The following is a 17,008-nucleotide window of genomic DNA, read 5'->3' as shown; positions in this document are numbered from 1 at the left end:
CAATTGACCTCGGTGGGGCCAAGATTTCACTCTAAGTGACTTGCCCAAGGTCAGACAGGAAACGTGGGAAATGAATCCAGTTTTCTCAAGTCCCAGAGTAGTGCGCTAACCATTGGACAAACCTCCCCTCTCACTGGTGCTCTCTATTGTCACGATCCCCCTAGGATAGGTCGGGGACATGCACAGAGCTCCAGAGTTTGGTTATTCATTGGTATGGCCCCGATTCTTCTGGGAAGAACCCTGTGGAATCCCACCAAAGCCAATGGTGACATGCATAGGCACAGGAGAAGGAGCCAGTTGACCCAGGCTAACCTGGGGAAGGAAGTACAGGACAAAGGAAAAATGCAGAGAGGCCGATAGGAGATTGCTGAATCAGGCTATCTGTGCTTCTTCCAAGAAGGAGTCTCTCAAAGGGCTTCTGGTTTCATAACTTTCACTGGAAATACTGGGGAAAAAATGACCACATTGCCTCCCATGGCAATTTCAAGTGACTAGAGCACTGGACTGGGGCACAGGTGGCTACATTGTATTCCTGGCTCTGTCATTGGCCTGCTGGGTAATCTTGAGTGAGTCACTTCACTGCCCCTTTCCTCAGTTTCCCCATCTGTAAAATGAGGACAGTGATACTGACCTCCTTTGTAAAGTGCTCCGAGATCTACCGATGAAAAGTAACTATAAAAGAGGAGTGAGATTAGATTGCATATTACCAGGTATTGCCGTAGTTAAACAAATTATTTAAAGCAGCCTTTACAGGTATTTATTTATTTTAAAACTGTATCATTAAAGAAGAAAAAGATCTCTTTGTAGATGATCAGTAGGTGTAGATAATGTGCTGTTGTTTAATGATCAGAGCATCCACAATACAGCTTCTGCAAGAGACTTTCCAAACTCAAAGTCTGTTTACTTTAATAGTAAAAAGAAAAGGAGTACTTGTGGCACCTTAGAGACTAACCAATTTATTTGAGCATGAGCTTTCGTGAGCTACAGCTCACTTCATCAGATCTGATGAAGTGAGCTGTAGCTCACGAAAGCTCATGCTCAAATAAATTGGTTAGTCTCTAAGGTGCCACAAGTACTCCTTTTCTTTTTGCGAATACAGACTAACACGGCTGTTCCTCTGAAACCTACTTTAATAGTGTTCATGATCTGTGTAGGTTTTGTAATTCCCGGCTGTGTGCAGCATGGTCTAATGGACTGAGTACTGGCCTGGGATGAAGAGACTTGGCATCTATTCCTTTGTCTGCCACTGACTTGTGCTCTGACCTTCGGCAAATCACTTCATCTCTCCATGGACACCTCCATGCTATGGAAAAAAACAAACAAACAAACAAACAAAAGCCTGCAGCAGTGAGTCTGAGACCCATCGCTCTAGCTGAGTTTCAGAGCCAAAGCTCCAGCCCAAGCAGGAACATCTGTGCTGCTATTTGTAACCCCATCACATGAGCCCGAGTCAGTTGACCAGGGCTCTGAGACTCATTGCCCTTTTGCTTTATTTTTGTTTTTTTGTGGTGTAGCTCCACCCTGTACATCTGTTCCTCTTCTGTCTCGTCATCTGTGTGGACTGTAAGCTGTTTGAGGCAGAGACTGTCTCTTGCCATGTAAAGTGCCGAGGACAATGGGGCCCTCATCTCAGTTGCTGTCTCTTTACTCTACTATAATACCAATGATAGAAGTGTGGAAATCACCAGCACTTCTGCCGCCCCCAAATACTGAAATAACCAAGTGAATAATCAAACAATGAGTAAGTCCCCTTGACTTCCAGAGAAGATGCTGTGCATATGTACACACTGCTGTTAGACACCCGTGGCTGGCCAAAGTCAGTTGATTTGGGCTTGCAGGGCTCAGGCTATGGGGCTGTTCAATTGCAATGTGGACGTTCTGGGACTGTCCCAACTTGCAGGATCCTAGACTCCAGGCGCCAGCCCGAACCCAGGTATCTACACTGCGATTAAACAGCCCTACAGCCAGAGTCATCTGGGACAGGCCAGCCACAGGTGTCTAATTGCAGTGTAGACATACCTGTAAGTGTGCACCAATGATTCCTTCATCCCATTGTATACCCCTTCCCCCCCACCCTGTGATCCTCTAGTGGCATGGAAAGCCTTTCATTAACAAAATCTCCATTGCTTTCAGCAGGACTGCCAGAACCAGGCCTTCAAAACTTAAGAGAGTGGCTTAAAAACCATGAGACATCTGGTTTGGGAGCCTTTGGGGATCATGTTTCCAAGCTTCCCTCTGTAACCACGAGGGCTAGGAACTTAAAAAAGCAAGCAGCTGTCTAGGTTAATCACCTGACTGCAAGAACCCTAAGAAAAATGCCAAATGTGGTGAGGTTTTTTTTCGATAAAATGATTACAGTTGGCAACGCTGCTTCAGCAGTGTGGGAATTAGGCCCTGCTGTGAGAAGCACACATGAGAGTAAAAAGAAACCCTTTCAGCTGCCAGTGACTCTCACTCATATTGGGTGGAATTCACTCCTGTGCACCCAGTGTCAGTGGGGTCAGATGGGGTTTTTTAAGCCAAGGTGGGTGTCGTCGTCCCCCTTCCCGCCCCCCTTATCACTTGCTTAAGTCCCATTTTCAAAGAGACCTTATGATTTAAGCGGTATATTGCCCTTGTGCCTACTGGCTCTCTGCCCTGGGGTGAAATCGTCCCAATACAAACAGAATCAGACAGCTGCTAGAAGAGCTTTCCCCCCACCGACTCCCAAACAGCCTCTTCTAAGCATGGGTTTTATTAGTGTGATAACAATCCCCTGGAATGAGAGGAAGAGATGCCGCCATTGGCAATAGGGGCAGAGGCAGAAGGGCGGTCTGCACTGCAAAGCAAAATGTGTCTCAGAGCCCAGGTCAAATGACTAGTGAGGCTCAGGCTGTGGGGCTAAAAATTGCAGTGTAGACCTTCTGGCGTGGAGTGGAGAGTAGGCTCTGAAACCCAGCTGGGTTTCAAGTTCTCAGAGCATGGGGCTCCAGTCCAAGTGGGAACGTCTACCCTTCTACTGGTAGTCCTGCGGCCCAAGCCTTGCAAGCTCATGTCAATTGGGCTGGCTCCGTCACCGCGATTTTTCTTTATAATGGAGATATACCTTAGGCGGCAACTATCTGGGGATGGCAGCAAAAGAAATGCAGATGCACTAGTGCCAAGCGGCCTGGAAAGAAAACTAACATCAGGGATATAGAGTTTATCTCGATGGATCTGAATGACAGCAACAGATCGGTCTGCTGTGTGCGCAGAAGTGCAAACCCAGGGAGGCAAGGAAAGCTTGGGGGAATGACGGCTGCAATAGGGGATTTGAGAAACTGAGCAGGCAAGAGAGTTCAACATCTGTGCAGTATACAGAGCAGGGAGGGGCTGTCCGTGGATCAAAATAGAAGCACCATAAAGCCCTGAACGACGGCTCCTTTTTTATATGCCCCTTTAGAACAAGTTGTAAGCGAAGCCTCAAGGCCAGTGCTGCAGGTAAGAAGGGATGCGGGTGAGCTCACCGTCAGACGGTGGAACCTGCTGGAGAAAGAAGTATTTCAGGGAGCCACAGGATGCAGCTGAAACCCACCTACAGGCTGCCGATTAACATGGGCTGAAAGTCTTGGCATGAGCTTTGTAGTGGGTTTGCTGCAATCACTACAGAAATGCTCTCCCTTTTAATCTAGGAAATCTCTCCCTTTGCTCTCAGTACAGCTGGGGAGTTCTCCTCGTCACCCTTTCAGCACTGAAAATTTGGAAGGGAGTCAACAGCCCCACCCCTCTATCGAGGCAACAAATCTGGGACCCAGAGTCAATGTGTTTTAGAATATGGGGGTGTGAGAGACCGTGTGGTCTAGTGGGTAGGGCACTGGGCGGGGACTTCAGGAGACTTGGGTTCTATTCCTGACTCCTATTTTCTGCTGCCCTGCTGTGTGACCACGGGCAAGTCACTTCCTCTCTCCATGCCTCTGTTTCCCTCCCACTCTTTCTCTAACTTGTCTACTTAGAGACAGTCCATGCCTTCCGATCTAACTATATCTGCGTACAGAACCTAGCACAAGGGGACCCTGATCTTGGTTGAGGCCTCTAGATGCTACTTAACCAGAATAAATTTAGGCTCTTAATCCATATTTACTCACCTAAATAAAAGTGACAAAACCCAAAATGAAAGATGCCAACACAACGGTTTGTGCAAGAAATGTTAAACGCTCTGGGACCCCTGCCTTTAGCACATACAGCTCTCCATAAACTCTGTATATCTGATGTAAATAATTCTCCCTCCACAACAAAAGTGCAAATGTTTGGCGCAGACACGAATTGGGGGCTAAACTGAGTGGCATCCCCCAAAGTCAGGTCCATCTGAGAGGCAAAGAACGCCCACTTCTCCAGCTCTGTTCCATGTTGAGCGCTGCCATTGCAATAAATTGTTCTCTCTGTAGATGGTTAACAGATGTCTGTGGTTGTGGGGCATGCAAGCCTCCACGCAAGGCAGGAAGGGGTTAATGGACCGCTGAAGGCCTAATCAACCCAAACTGAGACACTTGGGGCAGGAGTCAGGCGTCCAGGGAAGACTTAAAAGAAAGAGCCCTGCTCAGTTGGAGGGGGACAGACAGAGACCAGGTGCGAGGCTCTTGTTGTGGGAGAAAACGTGGGTGTGATCTGTTTGAGGGCTCTCCCAGAGGAAAGGGAAGAGTTTGTCTATGTTGCTTCCGATTTGTTTTGGACTTTGAGTGCCGAGGGAGGGGTGGAGCTGAAGGGTATGTCTACACTGCGTTGTAACCCTGGGTCTGTGGATCCTGGGCTTTTGGACTTCGAGTTTCCAAGACCATGCTAGTGTCCACACTGCTCTGTAAACCTGAGCTTACGATGGCTCAACCTGGGTCTCACCGCTATGCTAACACATCAATACTGTATTCCTCAGACCTTCTGTATCCGGTCTGGGACTCGAGCTGCGTCCACGCTGCAGAAGGACAGCCTGCTGGGACTTGGGCTCTGGCCCATGCCCCCTAGCAGTATCCAAGGCTCTGGTTGCAGAGCGCTTGCATACGCGCTGGGAAACATTGCTTACATTTACATAGTGAGGCATTTGTCAATGTTGCCATTATTGACACCAATTAGTCCTTTATTACCTTTTCTGAGAGTCATTCTGTGCAGTAAATTAATATGCTAGGCTAACATATTCAAATCAGCATTTGTTTAACATTTAAGTGTGAGGTACATTAAAGAAAGAACTGAAGCACTGCAAACACATATCAGAGATGTAGGTTCTTCAGAAATGAAGGTGAATAGTCAGAACAGCTCAGCCAATCATATAGGGATATATATGATGATCTAATATGTCCTTCACCCTTACGGAAAAGTCCTACAGAAAATGATGTTCAGGTTTTAGGAACCCGTCTAAAGAGAACTCTGAAGCCCCCTCCTGCAAATATTGACCATGGGCTTAACTTTCAGTTCACGAATAGTCCCTGTAACTTCAATGAGATCTCTCACACGCTTAAAATTAAATACATACATAAGCGTTTGCCAGACTGAGGTTAAGGTAACACACCGGCCAACTAGACATGCATATGGGTAATGAGAACATCCGCCATTGCATTAGTTAGACTATAATGATAGTTTGACAGATTGATAGAGCCAGAAGAGTTCCCAGAAGTCACCTACTACAGGACAGGCCTAACAAAGAAAATAACAGAACGCCACTAGCCGTCACCTTCAGCCCCCAACTAAAACCCCTCCAACGCATTATTAAGGATCTACAACCTGTCCTGAAGGATGACCCAACACTCTCACAAATCTTGGGAGACAGGCCAGTCCTTGCCTACAGACAGCCCCCCAACCTGAAGCAAATACTCACCAACAACCACATACCACACAACAGAACCACTAACCCAGGAACCTATCCTTGCAACAAAGCCCGTTGCCAACTGTGCCCACGTATCTATTCAGGGGACACCATCAAAGGGCCTAATAACATCAGCTACGCTATCAGAGGCTCGTTCACCTGCACATCCACCAATGTGATATATGCCATCATGTGCCAGCAATGCCCCTCTGCCATGTACATTGGTCACTGACTCGAGGGCTTGCTGATTGCTTTTTATGTGGACAGAAGTGGTGCTTGGGGCGTGAACGTGTTTAGCGTGCGGTGTAGACCTACTCTGAGTGCCCTAGCGGGCAGGGTAAGAGCTTGTGTCTGCATTGCCACACTGCACACTACCCATGTGCAAATGGTAAAGCACGCCAACCTGTTGCATACCGGCTGGCCCATGCGGTTCTTTCTGGTGTGTATTAAAAATTCCCGAGGTGTTAGTGGCTGGGCAGAGCAGCCACAGACCAGCTGGGAAACTGAGGATGAATGGCTGCTGCACCACACAGTACTGCCAGGGGGCGCTCTCCTAACACCTGCCTTCTCGGACGCTTTTTGGATCAGGCTCTTGTAAGAGCAGCGCTGAAGGACTAGATGGGGTTCGTTTGCCAGGGTCACGTTCTTTCTTTATGCATCTGACACGAGAGGCAGGAGGGAAATATGAACATCCCCTTCCTCCATGCTCTCCTACGCAAACACTGCAGCAATGCAGAGCAAACAATTTATATCCCCGTTGGAGCAGATGGAGGGGCTGTCATGCAAAGGCTGCAGAGTGGAATTGGTACAGCAAATCTAAAGAAGGAAAACTTTTTTACCATAGCTCAACGGACTCGCAGCTTGGAGTTAAAGAAGGTGTGTTCCAGGCTGTGGTAGTTACCTGCTCTGTGTGGAGAGCTTCGTTTGCTCTTGTTGAAGGATCTGAACAGGAAAGGAAAAGACTTGAATTGTTTAGTATGCTCCAGCTCCAGTTTGACTCACTGCATCAGCTGCTGCATGTAGGTTGTTGGCTTTTTATTTTTTATTTATTTATTTTCCCCCAGGGCTTTGGTGAACTGTGAATTCACACTCCATAAATTCATCGTCTCAGAACATATATAGCTGTTTCCACACATCCTGCAGGGCTGTCTTTTTATTATGACCCATTGTAAAACCTGATGGTGTGTGTACTGTAAACAATGAAAGGGCTCTTGAATAAATGGGCCAAAACTCCTGTTTAAAGTTCCCACCTCCCCTTACTGTCAGAGACTTTTAGTTCTGCAGTGGAAGCTGGAGGAAGGTTATTCTTGTGGTTAAAAGCCTGGACAGGGACATAGGAAATCAGGATTCAATTCCTGTTTCTGCCACATACTTCCTGTGTGACCTTGGGCAAGACACTTAAGTGTCTAATCACTTCGGGTATGTCTACACTGTGATAAAACAGCCTCAGCTGGCCAGTGTCAGCTGACTTGGACTCATTGGGCTGTGGCTGTGGGGCTATGCAGTTGCAATGTAGATGTTTGGGCAGGGGATGGATCAGGGGACGGGTCTGAGATCCCAGGCTCCATCCCCGGCCTGAAGGTCGACACAGCAATTTTATAGCCCTGCAACCCTCCTGAGTCAGCAGACATGGGCTAGCCACAGATGTTTTATCGCAGTGTAGACATGCCCTAAGGTATGTTTACTCTACATTGTAAGCCTGGGTCTGTGGCACTCAAGCTTGTGGACTCCTCTGTGTTTCTGAGCCTGTACTTCAGCTTCCACACTGCATTATAAACCTGGGTTTGCAATTGCTGGACCAGGGTCCCACGGCTGTACTAACATGTCCATGCTGTGCTATGCAGACCTCCTGACTTGGGTCTGTGGCTTGAGCTGAGTCCACACTACACAATGACAGGGCTTGGACCTGAGACACAACAGGACTCAGGCTCTGAGTCCCCCACAGCAGGGTCCTGAGTGATTGCTGACCAAGGTCAGAGTCAGAGCCTGGGCTTAATGTGGAATGTAGACATACCCTCAGGTGCTTGTGAAAATGTTACCCTTAGCCCTGGTCTACACTAGGACTTTAGGTCGAATTTAGCAACATTAAATCGATTTAAACCTGCACCCGTCCACACAGTGAAGCCCTTTATTTCGACTTAAAGGGCTCTTAAAATCGATTTCCTTACTCCACCCCTGACAAGTGGATTAGCGCTTAAATCGACGTTCCCAGCTCGAATTTGGGGTACTGTGGACACAATTCGATGGTATTGGCCTCCGGGAGCTATCCCAGAGTGCTCCATTCTGACCGCTCTGGACAGCACTCTCAACTCAGATGCACTGGCCAGGTAGACAGGAAAAGAACCGCGAACTTTTGAATCTCGTTTCCTGTTTGGCCAGCGTGGCAAGCTGCAGGTGACCATGCAGAGCTCATCAGCACAGGTGACCATGATGGAGTCCCAGAATCACAAAAGAGCTCCAGCATGGACCGAACGGGAGGTACGGGATCTGATCGCTGTTTGGGGAGAGGAATCCGTGCTATCAGAACTCCGTTCCAGTTTTCGAAATGCCAAAACCTTTGTGAAAATCTCCCAGGGCATGAAGGACAGAGGCCATAACAGGGACCCGAAGCAGTGCCGCGTGAAACTGAAGGAGCTGAGGCAAGCCTACCAGAAAACCAGAGAGGCGAACAGCCGCTCTGGGTCAGAGCCCCAAACATGCCGCTTCTATGATGAGCTGCATGCCATTTTAGGGGGTTCAGCCACCACTACCCCAGCCGTGTTGTTTGACTCCTTCAATGGAGATGGAGGCAATACGGAAGCAGGTTTTGGGGACGAAGAAGATGATGATGAGGAGGAGGAGGTTGTAGATAGCTCACAGCAAGCAAGCGGAGAAACCGGTTTTCCCGACAGCCAGGAACTGTTTCTCACCCTAGACCTGGAGCCAGTACCCCCCGAACCCACCCAAGGCTGCCTCCTGGACCCAGCAGGCGGAGAAGGGACCTCTGGTGAGTGTACCTTTTAAAATGCTATACATGGTTTAAAAGCAAGCATGTGAAAGGATTACTTTGCCCTGGCATTTGCGGTTCTCCTAGATGTAGTCCTAAAGCCTTTGCAAAAGGTTTCTGGGGAGGGCAGCCTTATTTCGTCCTTCATGGTAGGACACTTTATCACTCCAGGCCAGTAACACATACTCGGGAATCACTGTAGAACAAAGCATTGCAGTGTATGTTTGCTGGCATTCAACCAAAATCCGTTCTTTTTCTCTCTGTGTTATCCTCAGGAGAGTGAGATATAATTCATGGTCACCTGGTTGAAATAGGGTGCTTTTCTTCAGGGACACTCAGTATAGCCCATTCCTGCTGGGCTGTTTGCCTGTGGCTGAACAGAAATGTTCCCCGCTGTTAGCCACAGGGAGGGGGGAAGGTTGAGGGGGTAGTCACACGGTGGGAGGAGGCAAAATGCGACCTTGTAACGAAAGCACATGTGCTATGTATGTAATGTTAACAGCAAGGTTTACCCTGAAAGAGTGTAGCGACTGTTTTATAAAATGTGTCTTTTTAAATACCGCTGTCCCTTTCTTTTTCTCCACCAGCTGGATGTGTTTCAATGATCACAGGATCTTCTCCTTCCCAGAGGCTAGTGAAGCTTAGAAAGAAAAAAAAACGCACTCGAGATGAAATGTTCTCCGAGCTAATGCTGTCCTCCCACACTGACAGAGCACAGACGAATGCGTGGAGGCAAATAATGTCAGAGTGCAGGAAAGCACAAAATGACCGGGAGGAGAGGTGGAGGGCTGAAGAGAGTAAGTGGCGGGCTGAAGACAGGGCTGAAGCTCAAATGTGGCGGCAGCGTGATGAGAGGAGGCAGGATTCAATGCTGAGGCTGCTGCAGGACCAAACCAGAATGCTCCAGTGTATGGTTGAGCTGCAGCAAAGGCAGCTGGAGCACAGACTGCCACTGCTGCCCCTCTGTAACCAACCGCCCTCCTCCCCAAGTTCCATAGCCTCCACACCCAGACGCCCAAGAACGCGGTGGGGGGGCCTCCGGCCAACCAGCCACTCCACAACAGAGGATTGCCCAAAAAAAAGAAGGCTGTCATTCAATAAATTTTAAAGTTGTAAACTTTTAAAGTGCTGTGCTTAAAGTGCTGTGTGGCATTTTCCTTCCCTCCTCCACCACCCCTCCTGGGATACCTTGGTAGTCATCTCCCTATTTGTGTGATGAATGAATAACGAATGCATGACTGTGAAGCAGCAATGACTTTATTGCCTCTGCAAGCGGTGATTAAAGGGAGGAGGGGAGGGTGGTTAGCTTACAGGGAAGTAGAGTGAACCAAGGGGCGGGGGGTTTCATCAAGGAGAAACAAACAGAACTTTCACACTGTAGCCTGGCCAGTCATGAAACTGGTTTTCAAAGCTTCTCTGATGCGTACCGCGCCCTCCTGAGCTCTTCTAACCGCCCTGGTGTCTGGCTGCGCGTAACCAGCAGCTAGGCGATTTGCCTCAACCTCCCACCCCGCCATAAACATCTCCCCCTTACTCTCACAGATATTGTGGAGCACACAGCAAGCAGTAATAACAGTGGGAATATTGGTTTCGCTGAGGTCTAAGCGAGTCAGTAAACTGCGCCAGCGCGCCTTTAAACGTCCAAATGCACATTCTACCACCATTCTGCACTTGCTCAGCCTGTAGTTGAACAGCTCCTGACCACTGTCCAGGCTGCCTGTGTACGGCTTCATGAGCCATGGCATTAAGGGGTAGGCTGGGTCCCCAAGGATACATATAGGCATTTCAACATCCCCAACAGTTATTTTCTGGTCTGGGAAGAAAGTCCCTTCCTGCAGCTTTTGAAACAGACCAGAGTTCCTGAAGATGCGAGCGTCATGCACCTTTCCCGGCCATCCCACGTTGATGTTGGTGAAACGTCCCTTGTGATCCACCAGTGCTTGCAGCACTATCGAAAAGTACCCCTTGCGGTTTATGTACTCGCCGGCTTGGTGCTCCGGTGCCAAGATAGGGATATGGGTTCCGTCTATAGCCCCACCACAGTTAGGGAATCCCATTGCAGCAAAGCCATCCACTATGACCTGCACGTTTCCCAGGGTCACTACCCTTGATATCAGCAGATCTTTGATTGCGTGAGCTACTTGCATCACAGCAGCCCCCACAGTAGATTTGCCCACTCCAAATTGATTCCCAACTGACCGGTAGCTGTCTGGCGTTGCAAGCTTCCACAGGGCTATCGCCACTCGCTTCTCAACTGTGAGGGCTGCTCTCATCCTGGTATTCATGCGCTTCAGGGCAGGGGAAAGCAAGTCACAAAGTTCCATGAAAGTGCCCTTACGCATGCGAAAGTTTCGCAGCCACTGGGAATCGTCCCAGACCTGCAACACTATGCGGTCCCACCAGTCTGTGCTTGTTTCCCGAGCCCAGAATCGGCGTTCCACAGCATGAACCTGCCCCATTAGCACCATGATGCATGCATTGGCAGGGCCCATGCTTTCAGAGAAATCTGTGTCCATGTCCTGATCACTCACGGGACCGCGCTGACGTCGCCTCCTCGCCCGGTATCGCGTTGCCATGTTCTGGTGCTGCATATACTGCTGGATAATGCGTGTGGTGGTTGATGTGCTCCTAATTGCCAAAATGAGCTCAGCGGCCTCCATGCTTGCCTTGGTATGGCGTCCGCACAGAAAAAAGGCGCGGAACGATTGTCTGCCATTGCTCTGACGGAGGGAGGGGCGACTGACGACACGGCTTACAGGGTTGGCTTCAGGGAGCTAAAATCAACAAAGGGGGTGCCTGTACATCAAGGAGTATTTCAGGCAGGACTGCACGGAGGGTTCCAATAAGAAATGGTGCACCAAAGTTATCGTTGTTATTGGAACAAGGAGGTTAGCCTGGCCTCTGATTGATACATGGCTAGATTAACCTCGCTGCGCCTTCTCTGTGACTGACTGCAGTGTGATCTAGACAGGGGAGGAGGAAAATGAGTCCAAAACAAATCTGGTCTATTTCTTGTTCTGACCCACTCCATCTGTCCTTTACATCTTTGGCTGGCAGCAGACAAAAAAGGGCGCGAAATGATTGTCTGCCCTTGCTTTCACGGGGGGAGGGAGGGTGGGAACGGGGTCCTGACGATATGTACCCAGAACCACCCGCGACAATATTTTAGCCCCATCAGGCATTGGGATATCAACCCAGAATTCCAATGGGCAGCGGAGACTGCGGGAACTGTGGGATAGCTACCCACAGTGCAACGCTCCGGAAGTCGACGCTTGCCTCGGTACTGTGGAAGCGCTCCACCGAGTTAATGCACTTAATGCACTTAGAGCATTTTCTGTGGGGACACACACACTCGAATATATAAAACCGATTTCAAAAAAACCGACTTCTATAAATTCGATCTAATTTCGTAGTGTAGACATACCCTTAGTCTCTCTGTGCCTTACTTACCTATCTGCAAAGTGAAAACACTAATCTTTCCTTCTCCTAGCCTTGGTCTTGTGTATTTAGATTTACACTTTTCAGGGCAGGGACACCCACCGTATGGAGAGTGCCTAGCACAGTGGAGCCTTAATCCATCTGTGGCAGAAGTGGGGATTGAACGCAGGTTTCCTGAGTAGAGCGGGGGCAGGAAATTCTGTGACTTCTACCTTTTTACTTCCCTTCGCCCCGACCCCATTCCAAATGGAAAGAAAACACATTTCTAAATTGCCTGTGAAATGAAATTCCAGAATATTTTTAAGGGGGTTAAATGAAACATTTCTTGTGTCTAAAATCTGAACACTTTTTGTTTTGATTCTGACTATTAATTTTTTAAAATGCTTTTATGTAAGGCATGAGTTTACTTTTGAAAATTCGTTTTCCGTTCTCAAAATACCAAAGCAGGATGTTTCAAAATTACTGAAATGTTTCATTTAGTGGGTTTTTTTTCCTAAACAAATCTTCATCAAAAGCCACACATTTAAAAATCTATATTTCAATCAAAATGAAAGTAGCAATGAAAACTTTCTGGCCACCTTTACTTCTGACTCCCAGTCCAGTGTCCTATTCACAGAACCAGCCACTTTCCCTCTCCATTGTGAAGGCTAATCTTTTTTTAAAAATTATTTTATTCTTGCTTGCGTTCTGTTTTGTTGAGCATACAAGACATGAGATTTCCTTAAACCAGTGTGTGGGGGCGTTATCGAGTTCCTGATTCTCCACAGCTACTGGAGAGGACCAGGATGTGTTGCACTAGTGAGTTTTAATACATTGTGGGAATTCTATTTTTTTTTAATAGCTGCCACATGGCTCTTTGAGTGTGTCCCCACAGTACACAGTGCTGAAGGAGATGTTCAATAGTTTATCAGGGGATGGGGGCGGCATCTATTTAAATGTCTTACAGAAGTTCTCAAAATTCTTGAACAGTTGAGAGAACCTTGAAGTATCTCCTATTGCTAATTGCAGTCACGGGGAGGGGAGAGAGGAAATCAGTTCCCCCCCCCCCAGATTTGTCAATTTTAAAACTTTATTAAGCTGGTCTAGTTTTAATTTTGGAAAAGAGCATTTCATTATTAATTCAGAGATGGAGCCATCTATAAAGACACTTGGGACATGCCAAAGTACTTTAAGATCAATCTGGGTAATCCAAGATGTGAGAGTAATAAAACACCTCCTCCTTGAATGGTCTCTGACTACCCTTGGCAAAGTGAGCAAGCAGCTTGGTGAATGGCACAATCAACTTGTTGAAGTCCCAGTCCCAGGACTTTAACTGCAACACAAACCATCCTCCCCCCTGCCCCCCCCCATGCCCCTGCCACTCCCCATTCCATATCCTTTCTTTCCACACACACACATTTTTCTGTTATGCAGTAACAGCCTCAAAAGTCAAGGCACAGCAGGATGTGACATAATTAATAATAATACAATAACTTTTCAACTTGCCAAGATTTTGCAATTTTGTAAAAGTGTCGTTAGCTGCCGACACATGCTAACTGAGCCTATGTACCCAGAAGGCATCCACGCTCTAGAGGAATGTTTTCCAACCATCCTGGAGCGGAGCAAATAGCAGGGAAAAACTTGCTCATGAATATCCTTTTGTATAAAGCGTACTTTGGATTGTTTGACCCTGCAAAGCACATGTATCTGTTTAATTCAGACCTTTGGGTGCTTTTTGTATGATCGTTATTGTACCATGGTATGCCTAGGGGCACCAATCATAGACCCATTGTGTTTGTACAGCACCTACCACTTCATGCAGAGATGATCCCTGTGCCAAGAAGGTTAGAATATAACTGTAAGACAAGAGACAATGGGTGAATTCTATCTAACACACAGGAGGACCCCAAAGAAAGTATGTGACAGAACTGTGCAGCATCCCTTGTATCATGTGATTGTTCACAACCTGTGGGTTTCGAGCTTGAATGTTGAGGCAGTGTGGTTTAGTGGGTAGAGCACTGGATTGAGCCTTCTAAGGCCTGGGGTCTATTGTCTCCCTGACTACTAGGCTGCTTTAGCTCTCCATGCCCCAGTTTCTACAACTATGAAAACAAAAAACTGGGGATAATGATGTTGACCTCCTTTGTAAAGTGCTTTGAGATCCACTGAGGGATAAAAACTGCATATTACTTTATTATTAATGTTTTCAACTTTCACATTGAATCTGGGGGTCAAACTTGCACATTGCAGTAGATGAAATTCAGCCCTGTGCGAAGGGCCCTGTGCAACCCCGTCTGGCAAATTGCATCATTTTGTCTCCCTCTAGTGGCTGGATAATGTCTGCTACTGCCTCTGAGCTAGTGGGCTTGACTTTGGAAGTAGATGTATGCTTTTAGATCCAGGAGTCTAGGCTTCAGTCTCTGCAGGTGACTGCTCTGGGCATGTCATTACACATACACGGCTTAAATCCTCAAAATAGGGCTAAAGTGTTATGTGGGTCCAGTGCTGGCCTTCTGTTTCACTCACTGTGAACTAATGCACCATCTTTGTCAATGTGGGGATGGTAGATAGAATCTCTGTTTTGCACATACGTAAACAAAGAAGAAAAAGGAGTTACCCAAAGCAGCGTATTGGGAAAAGAACGAGGAAGCGTCACAAATGTAAACCAGTATCTTAGTGATTAAAATCAAGGGAGGTATGGTCTGGTGGTTGGAGCAGATGACTAGGTGTCAGGACCGAATGGCTGTATCATTATGCCATTGATTCTTTGCGTGGGCTTGGGCAAATCATTCTACCCTACGTTGTTAGTCACAAACGGGTTTTAGCTTTATTCCTCTGATCTTGCAGCTGTTACCCACCCACGCAGCAGTCCTACTTGAAGTGAAGACTATGTGAGGGAGGGAGTGCTATTTGCTTGACGGAGGCTTGTGCAACTGAGCTCCAAAGGCCTAATTCAAATCCCATTAAAGTCACTGGGAAGCCTTTCCGCTGTGTTATGTTTGCAACCGTGTGAAGTCAAATACCACTGATAAATTTTGGGAGAAAGAAAATCCTTCCTGTCAGTCAGTCCTTTCTTTCACGAGTCTCATTTACAGATCCCTGTGGAGTGTGTAGCACGTTTCACTATTTTGCCTCAGCAGAGACGACAATGTTCGCAAATGATCTGCATATTTAACAAATAATTCCCCAGCATCCAGATTTCTTGCAAAGCTATTTTTCTGCCAAGTCAGTCACCAAGTCATGAAACCATGTTGGGTTTAATAATGGTATAGAATTGAGACATCTGGCTGCCTAATTTCTTCTACAACGAAATTATTTAGGTGACTGTTTTTTTAATTTATTTATTTTAATTTATTGATTTTTAAAGATTAGTTTCCCAAGGTAGAATTGGTGGGGTCCCACTGATGTAATTACTGCACTGACGTTACTGGGTAATACTGGTGTAAAACCAGCATGAGAATCAGGCCTGTTGTCTTTTTCCATGTCTTCGACTCCACTGGGCCCACACTTGGTGTTCAGCAAATAATAAATAAAAAATGATTTGCAGATGCCAAAAGCAAAATGTGCACATCGGGATGGCTAAGCTTTGGCGGAACTGAACCATACCTTCAAGATTGGCCTCTCTGTGTGCATGGCCCCTGGTAATGTCAGTGAGAGCAGGGAGTTTACACTGAGTGCAATACCTTTACAGTCGAAGGGTTAGACTCGCTTACTTTGCCTGAGCAACTCTGGGTTTGTTGTCGGGAAGAAGCAGTTAAGTAAGAGCTATATGAACAATAGAGCACAAGAATTGCCATACATAATCAGAGGCAAGGTCCATTTCATCCTGTATTCTGCCTTTGTCAGTGGCTACTACTAGATTGCGTCAGAGGAAGATTGAAGCATGAGGTTTAATATCCCTTACATACTTTTTGCTCTTATTTATGGTAACTGGCTTTTTTTAGCATCGATAGAGATGTCCAATCCCTTTCTGAATCTTGTAAAAGTCTTGTCCTCAGTGACTTCTTATGGCAACAAGTCCCGCGTTGTGTGGAAGAAATATTTCCTTCTCTGTGTCACAACTATGGGTGACTAGCTCACCGTAGCGCTACGTGACCATCGCGATCGGGGAGCTGTGCAACTCTTTTACATAAATCCCATTTATTTTTGAGTATTTGTGTTATCTGAAGAAGAATTTTGGGAGGAAAAAGTTTTCAGCTGCTGAACGAGACTTCAGCTCGGACAGTTGTGAAATATAGTCAACCGGAACATTTGATAAAATAATCCACTTAACTAATGCATAATAGAATTTCGTTCTAGAATTCATTCTTTCTATAATTTCGAGGTGGAATGATTTAAACCTCCAAACTCTCCTGTGATGCAATCATTTTTCTGTCTAAAAACTTTGAGGGGTAATATTCAGATAAAGCCCCTGCTTTTTCTAAATGGGGCTTAACTCTATCTCCAACGTTACTTTTGCATTTTTGGAACTACAAATGTAACTCACGTTGCCACAGTGTGAGTCTTAGACCCCCTGTAGTGTCTGGTCCATGGAAGAGGCAGATGAAATTGCTGCATCTGCTAACTGGGTGAGTTAGTCCTTCATCTTGAGGAATAGAGACCTATTAATAATATGCGGCTCTTATAGATATTTTTACCCACAGATCTCAAAGCACTGTCCAAAGGCGGTGAGAAGGGGAAACTGAGGCACAAAGAGATTGCCGGTCCTCTAGCAGGGCAGTGGCAGGAGTAGAACCTTAGTCTCAGTGCTCTGTCCACTAGACCACACCTACTCCTTTCACGGGAGAGGTCGCGGG

The sequence above is a fragment of the Lepidochelys kempii genome, chromosome 26, assembly GCF_965140285.1.
Source record: "Lepidochelys kempii isolate rLepKem1 chromosome 26, rLepKem1.hap1, whole genome shotgun sequence".
In the NCBI taxonomy this organism is placed as follows: domain Eukaryota; kingdom Metazoa; phylum Chordata; order Testudines; family Cheloniidae; genus Lepidochelys; species Lepidochelys kempii.
Note: the sequence above shows the minus strand (reverse complement) of the source record.